The sequence below is a fragment of the Mus pahari genome, chromosome 10 (assembly GCF_900095145.1).
Source record: "Mus pahari chromosome 10, PAHARI_EIJ_v1.1, whole genome shotgun sequence".
Taxonomy (NCBI): domain Eukaryota; kingdom Metazoa; phylum Chordata; class Mammalia; order Rodentia; family Muridae; genus Mus; species Mus pahari.
Genome location: NC_034599.1, coordinates 26,730,025 through 26,739,358, shown reverse-complemented (window position 1 = coordinate 26,739,358; position 9,334 = coordinate 26,730,025). Strand labels below are relative to the sequence as shown.

Genomic DNA, 9,334 nt, shown 5'->3' with positions numbered 1-9,334 from the left:
TAGCAAAATTTGCAAAATTTTAGTGAACGGTTTGTTTTCACCTTCTGTTTTCTTCTGTAATCCCTAGGTTTCTTTTGTAACTACCACTATCTCTGGCTGACATTCTTTGGGTAGCACATAAAGTACAATACAGTTTTGCTCTTGTAACGATATGTGTCATTCATTAAATAGCTAATCCAGTTTTCACCAGTGTGTAATGCATTATAAGACACATGTGTACATCTGTCTATATGTCTGTAGTGAACTTTGTAATCATTTACTTTGTTAGTCTTTTGTTTACCTTCATAAAAATGCATGCTCATTCAATTGTATATGTATATGTATATGTATATGTATATGTATATGTATATGTATATGTATATGTATATGTATATGTATATGTATATGTATATGTATATGATACATGATATTTATTGATGTGTATATGTTGTACCAAACTCGCATCCCTGAAATGAAACAAATTTGCTCATAGTGAATAAGCTTTTTAGTATGTTGGCATTTGGTTTGCAGGTATGTTTTTTGGAATGTTTTCATCCTTGCTTCTTGAAGAGAAAGATTGCCCTGTTCCTTTCTTTCTCTTTCTTTCTTTCTTTCTTTCTTTCTTTCTTTCTTTCTTTCTTTCTTTCTTTCTTTCTTTCTTTCTTTCTTTTGACATTTAAAAAGTTTTCTGAGATTATATTTTTGAGATTATAATTATATCATTCCTCCCTCTCTTTGTTCCTTGTTCTCTTTCAAACTCATGACCTCTTTTATCATCAACTGTTTTTATATATTTATGTTCATGTGGGGAAGAATATTTTTCCTGTTCTCCACATTCTTTAGTTGCCTATAGTTCCGTCTGTGTGATTGAGGCCTCATGAATCTTTCTCCTTCTACATTAGCTTGTCTATTGATATTGCACTTGCTCAGCTCATGTTTAGCTAGCCATGTTGTTGAGACTTTATGGTTGTAGCTTTTGAGATTCTTAGGAGATACAGTCTCACAGCCAACTTCCTATTCTTCTGACTTTTACGGTCTTTCTACCTCCTCAGTGATGCCTGAGCCTTGGATGCAGGAGTTATATTGTAGATGTATCAGTTGGGACCAGGTTCCATAAGTCTGCATTTTGATTGTGGTTGGCTGTGGTTTTCTAAATTAGCTGCGATCTGTTGCAATGAGAAGTTTCTTTGATGACAGGTGAGGACTCTACCTAATTATGAGGACAAATGCTTAGAATGTAGATAGGGATTATGCCGGTTTAATAAAGTGGTGGTTATAGGTCTTCTTCCACAATCCTTGACTTCACTATCCCTGGGTTATTGGCTAGTTTCCACACAATTTTTTTCTCCTTTTTGAGTGGGTCTTAAGTCCAATAAGAGTGCTGTTGGTTACCACCAAGATATGTATGCCACTACTGCATCCTTGCACCCCTAGGACCATCTTGCCATGCTGGTTGTCATTGGGTTCTTAGGTACCATAACTGGGTAGAACCACTTGTTGTTTCCCTCCTTTGTAAGCTTGCATGGTGCCTTCTGGTAACATAAAACCTAGTCCTCAGGGAGGAGGCATTTATGTCAGTTCCAGCTGAGGAGCCTCTGGGCCCAATGTCTGAAGTGCATAGTGTCTTCAGCAATAGGGATGTACCTTTTCCCTCCTGGGGGTAACCAAAAACAATAGCAATAGCTTGTAATATTTTAGTAGTTTTTCAAATAACCCCGGCCAACAACTCAAAAGAGAGCTTTTGGTGGGGGGCTAATTTCTCACTCCCCATTTTTCTTTTGAGAACTCTGTTCAGACCCATTTTTGAGTGGTTTATTTATTTATTCTTCATATATGACTAAATGTCTAGTTTTTGTGTGGATTCATAAAGCTTTAACTGTACCTTGATAAACAGAAAGGGGAAATAAAATTTGTTGAAAGACACTAGATTGAAGAAAAAAACTGCTGAATTATATCAACTTATATACTTTAAAGATGTTTTAACATCATAACAGAAGTCAGGGAATGTGTTATGTTGGGGAAGAGGTTTTGTGTATATTTCCACAGTTGATGAAATACTAGGTGTTTCCTGAAAAAATGTTCAACATCCTTAGCCATCAGGGAAATGCAAATCAAAACAACCCTGAGATTCCATCTCATACCAGTCAGAATGGCTAAGATTAAAAATTCAGGTGACAGCAGATGCCACTCTGGAAATCAGTCTGGCGGTTCCTCAGAAAATTGGACATAGTACTACCGGAGGACCCAACAATACCTCTTCTGGGCATATACCCAGAAGATCTTCCAACGGGTAATAAGGACACATGCTCCACTATGTTCATAGCAGCTTTATTTATAATAGCCAGAAGCTGGAAAGAACCCAGATGTCCCTCAATAGAGGAATGGATACAGCAACTGTGGTACATTTACACAATGGAGTACTACTCAGCTATTAAAAACAATGAATTTATGAAATTCTTGGGCAAATGGATGTATCTGGAGGATATCATCCTGAGTGAGGTAACCCAATCACAAAAGAAGTCACTAGATATGTACTCACTGATAAGAGGATATTAGCCCAGAAACTTAGAATACCCAAGATACATTATGCAAAACACAAGAAAACTAAGAAGGGTGACCATCATGTGGATACTTCATTCCTCCTTAGAATAAGGAACAAAATACTCATGAAAGGATACAGGTACAGAGACAAAATTTAGAGCTAAGATGAAAGGATGGACTATCCAGAGACTACCTCATCCGGGAATCCATCCCATCATCAGCCACCAAACCTAGATACTAATGCACATGCCAGCAAGATTCTGCTGAAGGGACCCTGATATTGCAGCCTCTTGTGAGGCTATGCCAGTGCCTGGCAAACACCGAAGTGGATGCTCACAGCCAGCTTTTGGATGGAACACAGGCTCCCCAATGGAGGAGCTAGAGAAAGTACCCAAGGAGCTGAAGGGGGCTGCAACCCTGTAGGTGGAATAATATGAACTAGCCAGTACCCCCTGAGCTTGTGTCTCTAGTTGCATATGTAGCAGAAGATGGCCTAATCAGCCATCACTGGGAAGAGAGGCCCCTTGGTCTTGCAAACTTTATATGACCCAGCACAAGGGAACGCCTGGGCCAAGTAGTGGGAGTGGGTAGGTAGGGGAGCAGATGCGGGGGGGGGGGGAGGGTTATAGGGAACTCTCGGGATAGCATTTGAAATGTAAATAAAGAAAATAAGAAATACTAGGTATTTGATCAAAATTGATAAAGATCTGATCTGAATAAGAGAATCTTCCACATGAATGGAAGGACTCAAGGAAGAAACACAGAAAGACAGCAATGCAGAGGACTCAGAGATCTGATCCCTCTGCATGGAAACAGTTCAACACACCATCTGAGGAAGTGTAGATCATTCATCAGACTGGCAGACATTGACCCTGAAATGGACTGTTACCAAAGATAGATGAACAGTACTGCACTTATGAAGGATCATCACATCAATGGATCTCCATAAGGACATTCAGACTGTTAGGTTTTTGGGATTAATAGCTGTTTCTGTTGTAAAAAGTTAAACTGTGTAAAATTATTAGTGTAGGCAAAAAGGGGAAAATGTTGCAGGATATTTTATCATACTGTGAACCCCGAGACTCTGTTATTAACTGGAAAAAAAAAAAACTTGTTTCTAATTGCGGTGTGGCTCAGCCCTAAGCACATAGCTTTAATCCCTCTGTCTGGAACATAGGCATGTCCTTAGTATACACTTTTACTCACAAACACTAAAGGTAAAGTTAGTTTGCAGAAAGAAGCATCCATGTTTGAAAGTAACTTCTAATTGAGTGGCAGATGAAGTGATGAATCAGAGAAAGATTTGACATGATAGGATATATAAAACTCTCACAAGAAGAGGGAGGAAAGGGGAGTACTCAGGGGTAATGCAGAGAAAGAGAGAAAAGGGGAAGTTTTACTAGACCAGTTGTAGGCAGGTTGCAGAGAGAGAACAAACTAGACACAGGTGACGACAGAATGAGCCAGAGAGTGAGAAAGATCCAGAAGATCAGACTGTCAAAGTTAGGATGAGGCCAAGCAGAGCAATTCAGTAAGAAACCGAGAGAAGCTAGATGGAATCAGTCAGCTTCAGAGGAGTTTGGAGCCAGAACAGCTGAGTTGAGCCAGCCAGTTAGAGCTCAGAACGAACTAGAAAAGGTGTGCTTAATCTGCAGCAAGTTTCAGAGGCTGAAAACATCCTAGGCCTAGATAAGATTGTATGGAGGCTAGAACCTTCCAGGACTAGGCCTAGGTTAGCAGACAGAGGGAATAAACCTCTAGACAAAATTACACCAGGTGAATAAAAGACAATTTTATATCTGGTACTCCATGTTGGACACCAAAATGTTTTTTTAAAAACGAAAATCCCAGCTATTAGACTTTACCAATGAAGACTCAGGAGCTAGATGCTGTGGTGAAAGCCTGAAAGCTCAAAGAGGCAGAGAAGACACCCAGCTGACCTTCCTACTCCACTGTTGTCCCAGAAGGAAAAAAGTTCCTTCTCCTTCTCCACTCTGTCTTAAATACCCTTACACTCAACATCCTTCCTTTCTAGTCAACTCTGTCTTAAATACTTTAAATACTACTTTGTCTAATTAGACAAAATGTAGTACTGCCTCCACCCTTGCCTTCTGAGCTTCTGGACTTGGTTTTTCCTATAAGAAGGCTCCTGAGTCCACTTTGTGGTCCTGATCAATCGGTCTTAGGGTGTGCATTCAATAAACTATCTTGCTCAGTTGAGATCAGTATTCATATGGTTTGTGTGGCGATTCCTGAACCCCAGCACTTGCTCTACCTCTTGATCTAGGGTTGACTCTTGGATTAAAGGTGTGTGCTAAGGCTGAGCCACACCACAAGAATTTTTCAGTTCACAATATTGGGGTTCATAAAGTGATCAAATACCTGCAACCGTATATGTATATCAAACATATGTAACTGGGTAGATTTTAAATTTAACCTTCCGTCAATTCCTCGCGAACAGCACACTCATCTCCTTGACCCCCAGCATCTGCCCTCATTCCCCTGTAACTTCTACCTGCTAAAAAGCAAAATTTTGTTGTGGAAGATGTTGTGTGCCACAGTATACCCACCTTGTCCACACCTCTTTACTTGCAAATGTCTACTGCAGTAAGTCATTGGTCTAGCTTGTGGCCTCCAACCACTGCCACATCATCAATACTAGATCCTCACCAAGACCCCTCTCAGACATTCTGTTGTTGCCCTGCATCATGGAGATCCTGCAGCTCTGGATCCACAGGACTGAGCCCTTCATCTGCTCTAGCAGTTTATAGATGGGGTAGCTGTTGGGGTGTGCCAACTGTTCTGCTCTGATGCCATCAAGAGCAGTTCTACCATGATGCCCAGGTAAGGGGTGGGGCCAGCTCTGCACAGCCTTCAGACATCAATATGGCCCTAGGTGGCATCCCAGACAAGGGATGTTCACCTGGCCTTTGGTGGTAACAGACCTCTACTGCTGCAGGGCATAACCTGATATAACTCTCAATGGAAGCATGGGTCAGTACCTCAAGATGGCCTTACATGGCATCACTGACTAGTTAGATCAAGCTGTTCCTCACTATCCTCAAGTCTCCAGTTCTGCCTCTCTTCATTGTATACTCATCCTTCTGATTCTTTTTCTTCTATCTTTCCACCACTTACTTGCTCATGTTAGTGGCACCCAGGGCCTCTGAGTGTCTGGGATCCTCTCAGGAGTGCTATGCCCCACCTGTGCTGTGTGTTACCAGATGGAGACTGTCTAGGGTGTGGTCTTCCCAGGCCTATGTTGCACTGGGCTCAAGGTCATCTCAGGCTTGTTCTTACCACCCTGGGCCCCATGGTACCAGGTGGGAGTGATCTCAGGCCAAACTAGGTACTTTTTACCATCTTTGTTAAGCATCTTGAATCAATGTTCATCAGGGATATTGGCCTGCATCTTTCTTTTTCTTTTCTTTTTTTCAATTTTCTAAGCTGTGACTGTTTATTAACTGACCAGATTACAAAAATAACCTTGCTGACACCTTAGTTCATCTGTCTAATAAGCCTGTTTATCTGGTCTTCCCTGTTGCCAGCATCTCCACCTTCTACAAAGTGAGTTGTCTTCTTCTTCATCCTACCTTATGGGGAAGATAATTTGAAGGGCCACAGGAAGTTATTTGCTTCCTTGAAGTTTCCCAACTGTATAGATCTCATGACCTAGATCAGATGATGCCAAACTTACCAAGAGGTCAAGCAATCAAGGAATTATCTGTCATGGCAATCCGCTTCTTGTTGATTTTGCTGTAGCCTCGCTTGTGGATGAGCTCATTTACTGACTTCAGGTTGGGGTAGCCTCATGCAATGTACGGTTCCACAATCTGCAGGATGGTAACTGAAGCCTTGTTGAGCTTAACAAAGGTGCCATTGAAGATCTGTCGAAGATGAAGGAGCTGCAATACCTTGCGGACCTTTGGACTTACTCCACCGATACTTTGGATTCTGATGACAAATGCCAATTTTGGTTCTGTGGGCACATAGAAGTTCCCAGCTTCCCTTACCATCCTGGCCATCCGAATCTCAGTGCAGTACATCTATCTGCCTGTGCTCCTGTGTTTGTGCTTTGACTTCTCATAGATGAGCGTCCTCCTTGCCTGTAGCTGTGTCTTCAGGGCAAACTTCTTCCTCGGGCGCTTCACCTTCAACTCTGAGAAATTACTTCGCTTTTTCTTAAGGGTTTCTGGCACAGCAGGAACCTTTTTCTTAAGGTATTTTCGCACAGTGGCAACCTTCTTTTTCTTCTCTGGAACATCCTCCATGGTACCAGTCAGAAAAGCGGAGCCAGCTTTCTGTTTTTGTTTTGCCTTTACCTGGTTTTAAGATTAGAGTGATACTGAGCTTATAGAAGTAGTTTAGGACTGCTCCTTTTGTTCCTCTGTTTATTTTCTTTTGTCCAGATGGCCTATGTATTGGAGAAAGTGGGGTATTGAAATCACCTACTATTTGGGGGTCGATGTCTTTAAATATTTAGATTTCTGTCTTTAAATCTAGTAATACATTTTTTTTTAAAAAATGAGATTGGGTGAACCAGAGTTTGGTGCATAAATGTTTAGGATAGTAATGTCTTATTGGTTAATTATTCCTTGATAAGAATGATGTGTTCTTCAGGGCCCCCAATGGAGGAGCTAGAGAAAGTACCCAAGGAACTAAAGGGGTCTGTAACCCTATAGGAGGAACAACAATATGAACTAACCAGTACCCCCCAGAGCTCATGCCTCTAGCTACATATGTAGCAGAAGATGGCCCAGTAGGCCATTAATGGGAGGAGAGGCCCTTGGTCTTGCGAAGATCATATGCCCCAGTACAGGGGAATGCCAGGGCCAGGAAGCGGGAGTGGGTGGGTTGGGAAGCAGGTCATGGGGAGGGTCTAGGGGGCTTTGGGGATAACATTTGAAATGTAAATGAAGAAAATATCTACTAAAAAAAGAATGAAGTGTTCTTGCTTTCTTCCAGTCACTTTAGTTTGAAGTCTATCTTGTTAGATATTAGGGTAGAGATGTCTCTTGCATTCTGGTCCAATCTGATGGAAATTCTATTGTCCATACTTTTACTCTAAGGCAGTGCCTACATTTACAGCTTTCTCTCTCTCTCTCTCTCTCTCTCTCTCTCTCTCTCTCTCTCTCTCTCTCTCTCTCTCTCTCTCTCTCTCTCCTTTTCCTCCTCCTCTTTTTGTTTTTTTGAGATAGGATTTCTATGTGTAGCCTTGGCTGCTCTGGAACTCACATTGTAGACCAGGCTGGCCAACTCATAGAGATCCACCTGCTGCTAAATCCTGAGTGCTGGGATTAAAGGTATGCACTATCACCACCCAGCAAGATGTGTTTCTTGTAGACAATAGATGGATTTTGTTTCTTGATCTATTCAGCCAGCCTGTATCTTTTGATGGGAGAATTGAGGTCATTACTATTTAGAGTTGTTGAAATGTGTGTATTAATTGTGATCAATGTGTTGGTAGTTTTTGATTTTGCTATTTGTGTTCTCAGTGGCATTTTGTATTTTAGTAATCATGACATCATGACTTTTCACAGTCTTTTGTCTCATTCTTCTCTTTAGCCCAAAATACTGTTTCCTGTATTTTCTTTAGATTTGGTTTTTGGATAAATTTTTTTTATTAGATATTTTCTTTATTTACATTTCAAATGTTGTCCCCTTTCCTGGTTTCCCCTNCGAAAACCCCCTATCCCCTCTCCCCTCCCCCTGCTCACCAACCCACCCACTCCTGCATCCTGGCATAGAACCTTCACAGGACCAAGGGTCTCTCCTCCCATTGATGACTGACTAGGCCATCCTCTGCTACATATGCAGCTAGAACCATGGGTCCTTTCATGTGTACTCTTTGGTTGGTGGTTTAGTACCAAGGAGCTCTGGGGTTACTGGTTAGTTCACATTGTTCCTCCTATGGGGCTGCAAACCCCTTCAGCTGGATAAAATTTTAAAGGCTGTTTATATTGTAGAAAGCTTTTCTTTCTCTTTTAACAATGGTAAACAATTTTGCTGGGTGTATTTGTCTAGGTTAGTGGTCATAGTCATCTAGGATTTGGAATGCATCACTCCAGATTCTTGTGGCTTTCACAGTTTTCACTGAGAAATCAGCTGTTACTCTGATAGGTTTTCTTTTGTAAGTGACTTGTATTTTTTTCTCTTGCAGCTTTCAATGTACTTCCTTCATTTTGTATACCTAGTGTTTTAACTATAATATGCCAGGCGGATTTTCTTTGACATTTCCTGTTTGATGTTCTGTGTGCTGCCTTGCATCAGTGTGGGTATATCTTTCTTTAGTTTGGGGAAGCTTTCCTCTATGATCTTGCTGAAGATCTGGTCTATGCCATTGATTTGGGATATTCCCCTCTTCCATGCCTGTCATTTGAAGGTTGTGTGCTGTTGTTGTTGTTGTTTGTTTTCACAATGTCCCATGCTTCCTTAATGTTTCCCTCCTGTGTTTTTTTTAATTATTTGTTTGTTTGCTTGCTTGTTTATTCTCTATTTTATATTAGAGACACAGTATTCTAGTGTGCTATCGTTCGCTTGATTCTGGTTGGACTGTTGGGTTTTTCAATTCCATTTTTTTTTTTAGTCTTCTTCTTCTTCTTCTTCTTCTTCTTCTTCTTCTTCTTCTTCTTCTTCTTCTTCTTCTTCTTCTTCTTCTTGGGGCGGGGTTGAGACAGGGTTTCTCTGTGTTGCCTTTGCTGTGCTGGAGCTCACTCTATAGATCAGGCTGACCCTGAACTCATAGAGATCTGCCTGTTCTGCTACCCAAGTGCTGGAATTAAGGACATTTATCACCACTGCTCGGCCCCTGTTT

The 9,334-nt window shown here is 41.2% G+C and overlaps 1 pseudogene; it reads right to left on the bottom strand.

Moving 5' to 3' along the window:
• Positions 1-6,017: 6,017 nt before the first annotated feature.
• On the bottom strand, positions 6,018-6,791 carry LOC110328580 (annotated as a pseudogene).
• Between the last annotated feature and the right edge of the window lie 2,543 nt (positions 6,792-9,334).